The sequence below is a fragment of the Mycteria americana genome, chromosome Z, assembly GCF_035582795.1.
Source record: "Mycteria americana isolate JAX WOST 10 ecotype Jacksonville Zoo and Gardens chromosome Z, USCA_MyAme_1.0, whole genome shotgun sequence".
Taxonomy (NCBI): Eukaryota; Metazoa; Chordata; class Aves; order Ciconiiformes; family Ciconiidae; genus Mycteria; species Mycteria americana.
In genome coordinates this window covers 34,991,760-34,995,804 of record NC_134396.1, presented here as the reverse complement: position 1 = coordinate 34,995,804, position 4,045 = coordinate 34,991,760, and the positions used below count along the sequence as shown (strand labels likewise).

Sequence of the window (4,045 nt, the reverse complement as noted above, 5' to 3'; positions counted from 1 at the left end):
AGATGCTGCACTCAAACCTAACACCCCACAGGATGGCAAAAGGAAATGCTGTTTTCATGTTACTATTCCAAATCCTAACAATGCCCAGTGGCCATGGTCTCAAGCTTGTGTTAAGTATACCAGGACTGTGGGAACACTCCCTAGTAAGGGAGATTTAAATCTTTCCACCATGGTCATGCATGGAACTGAAGTATATTTAGAAAATTAATAGAGCTGAGATAAGAATTAAACTGATGTTAATAAAGTTCCCCAGCTTTGGGGAACAGCATGGAAAGAAATTAAAATAGGATGCCAGATGATCAACGAGTCTACCTATGAGAAAGCAACTGAGATTTCTGTGTACAACATTACATCAAACACCACAGATACAAAACGTTGTGCCTCTGAAAAATTAGACTGTTGGTACAATTTTACCTTAGTACAACCTGGTTTTGTAATCTGTCTCTGGGCTTGCAGGGACATGGGACTATCATTTAAATTTAAAATAGACTTTACTGAGCCTAGTACAACAACATCTGCCAATCCTCACTCAACATCCGCCTCGATTGTAAAAGATAAGGAAAATCCATCCCCACAAATTTCTGAAATTGGACCTTACGCTATTAAATACACAGGCCAACAGTGAATGTTGTTTAGTCTATCGTGGTCCCTCAAATGAGTGGAACTATCAGTGCAGATCAATATCTCTGCAATTAAACCTACTTGCTCACCATTCTTAAGTATGTCCTCTGCAAGATGGTTAGCATGGTTGCATGGACAAACCCTCACCTCTCCAACACCATCAAGAAAAGATGTGACTAGTATCTTAGGAACAGGATTAGGAGTATTAAATAGCATGGACGCTGAAGTTTTAGCAAACAAAATAAGCTCAGCAACAAGTTTTTTTACATACATTAGAACACCCGTTGCAATTTTCTCTATCGGCATTGGAAACTAACCAATGGCTCTTATCTGATATATTACCCCAGTGGGAAAGAATTAATGAAAAGGACCACCAACTAATTGTGAACACACTAGGCACAGCCCAAATTAATGTCTCCCTCACTCTTAGTTGTATTCAAGCTCAAATGTGGGTACAATCTACTATGGCAGCAATTGTAAAAGAAGGGGAAGAGGACACCTTACCCACTGAAATTTGGAAGGTAATCTGGGATAACACAGCTGAATTTGAAAGGGAATTCCAATCTTGGTGGCGTCTAGTCAATTCTACCTATGACCCTACTGGAAGTAAAGCCACAGCTTTTATTCTAACAATACACAATGCTTAGGTGTATACCAGATATCCAATCATTGTGCTGGGGTTAAATCACAATGGAACAGTACTCTATCCAATGGAACACAGAGTATGGGCCGAAAAAAAATGGAAACAAATGGCAGACTGTTGATGTCGATACATGTGTTGTGCAAGAATAACAAGGATTTATTTGTGAAAGCAATACCATTAAAGCCCAAGTCATTTGTCTTGACAATGAACAAAGCATTTGCCTTGACACTGAACAAAACATTTGCCATTTTGAGATATATCCTGATGAAACCTCTGAAACTGTATTTGCGTATATTGGAAATGGATGTGTTCGTATGAGAACCCTCTGTGATTTTATATTTGGAGGCAGTATCACTGTAGATATAAACAATCACTCAAATATCTGTATCTGTAATTTTTCTGAAATTATGGGATGCGACTTTTACTATTCAGCTCCTGTCACATCTCATCAATTATTACAATCTAACTGTACATCGTATCACAATTTATTACCTACCTCCATTGGAATGAATCTTACAATGGTAGGAAAGCTATTACCACATGATGATCTCTACCAACTGCTGAAACAAGTTCAAGAAAATGGACAAAGAACCCTGATTACCATTCATCACTATGCAAAGAAATACACTGTGTTCTGGAAAGAGTAAAAAAGGATGGAGAACATCATTGGTGGGATACCTTGTTCGGATAGTCACCGACAGCCACAGGAACTTTGAATCTAATGCTTCATCCAGTTGTGATTTTGTTACCTCTAACAGTATTGTGCTTACTACTTATAATCATTCTGTGTGTAAAGGTTTGGTAGGTACCGAAGCAAATACTCCATGTTCATCATTTGAAATCACCCAATAATGTACAAAAATAATATGCAATTGATAGCAATATTTTACACTAAAGGCTGTTTGCTTACTGTGGATCTGCAAGATTGCCAACATGGTATGTCAAATGTCTATAGCATAGAGGCAAGAGGTGACTGTACCACCACTCTATGACATGAAGTAAGTTGACTGTAGTCATAGGGTGGAGTGTGATGGATACACTTGACCCCTAGCTGCACTTTGGTTCAGGCTGACTAAGGAGCAACAGGCCTCATGCCGTGCAGTGAAATTGTGAGCTGGAAAGCTCCTGGCTCACGTACAAAGGAGTGAAGGTGGCTCAGAAAGGTGGTTTCGAAGTGCAAAAATGCAAGATAACCAAAGTACAGGAAAAGATAGCAGAGCTAAAACAAAGACATCTATCTTGTCTGTACTACTGACTAGCAGCCAACTACTTCACTCTATAAATATTACCATCGGGATGAGCCCAATTTGAGCTCTCCCTGAGTTGCAGCTGGACTGTACACCAGGTGATTCTCCCCTTGAGCAGGGACAGCTCTCAAGATTTGAGATCCCCTACCTGAGACTGGGAGATCCTTCCTTGCCCAGGATGGAGATATCCCTTACTGGAGACAGATCCTCGGGAAGTGACTGATAGCATGCTGAATTAATACTAATAAAATATTATTAATTTATGCAGCTACTCAATATTAATTATTATAAACTTTATATAGATAATTCCATTAGACACAAACCATTGTTCAGGTCTGAGACTAAGATCCTGTTACTTAACCCTTTTCACTAGTTCCATTCTGCATGCAAACTCAGAAATAAACACATATTATGGCTTTCAAACTAATTTACACTGACTGATCCAAGCAAGAGGTCAAACTATACTAAAAATAATGAGCAGTTAACACACACCTCCCAGTTAGATGGTTCTACAAGTGTATTCCAGTGCTTTCCAGGCACAATTGAAACAAGTTGAACAATAAAATGCCAAAATGGCGAAGGTTTTTCCAAGGGTTTCTCTCACCAAAAAAAAAATCAGAACAGCCTGTCTATTGGAGCCATCATAAACATATCTGCTAAACATATGTGGAGCAAAAATATGTAACTTCCAGTCTTCATAAAGTCTTCTCCCATAGTCTTCTTCACTCAGATGTCTCCTGAGAACTGGATCCTGCCATTAGAGCAGTAGTAGACAGTAAATGTTTGCTAGCAGTCAGAGCAAGATTTTCCTGGGACTTCTGATTATTATGTTAAAAGGTATGGTTCCATCCTTACCCTATTCTGCCCAGCCTCTCTGCCATGTCACTTCTGCTTGGTTTTTTTTGTTCGCAAGCTCTTCGTAGCAAGGGCTGCCTTTTTAATTATGTGTGCTAGCAATACTTGGCTCAATGGAGCAATAAGGAATACTGCACTACAAAATGATAATAAAATACCCTTTCCTTATGGAAGAAACTAAATAAACAGTTCTATTCTTTCTGCAACCCCATTAGAGCACAAATAAACAGAGAAGCCTATACCAAGCTTTAGATATAATGCTCGATCTCTTCAACAGAAACAACGAAACCCACAGAGACTATAGAAAAGATGAATTTCAAATTCTAATAGACACAAATGGACTTTAATATGTCTCTCCAAAGATCTTCCGACTAGCAAAAATCACAGGGGAGAAGATTAGAGTGATAATAGCAAGTCACAGTCATGCATGTATCTGATAGCTTTTAAACTGAACAACAAATCTAAAACAAACAACCAACATATATTCAGAATGGCAAAAACTATTTTTTTCCGGCTTTTGTTGCCTGCTTAAAAATTCCTGTCTATTCTGTTTTTCTTTCCCTTTTGAGGACAACTTTTTTAGCATCATCCAGACAAACAGAATTTATAACAAAGACTTAGCACATGCAACAGATCGGGACTTGGCCTGATACAACCATTGCCAAGAGGAAAAAATACC

The 4,045-nt window shown here is 38.6% G+C and overlaps 1 pseudogene; it reads left to right on the top strand.

The window, feature by feature from the left end:
* Positions 1 to 625: 625 nt before the first annotated feature.
* Positions 626 to 2,069, top strand: LOC142402797 (uncharacterized; annotated as a pseudogene).
* Positions 2,070 to 4,045: the final 1,976 nt, after the last annotated feature.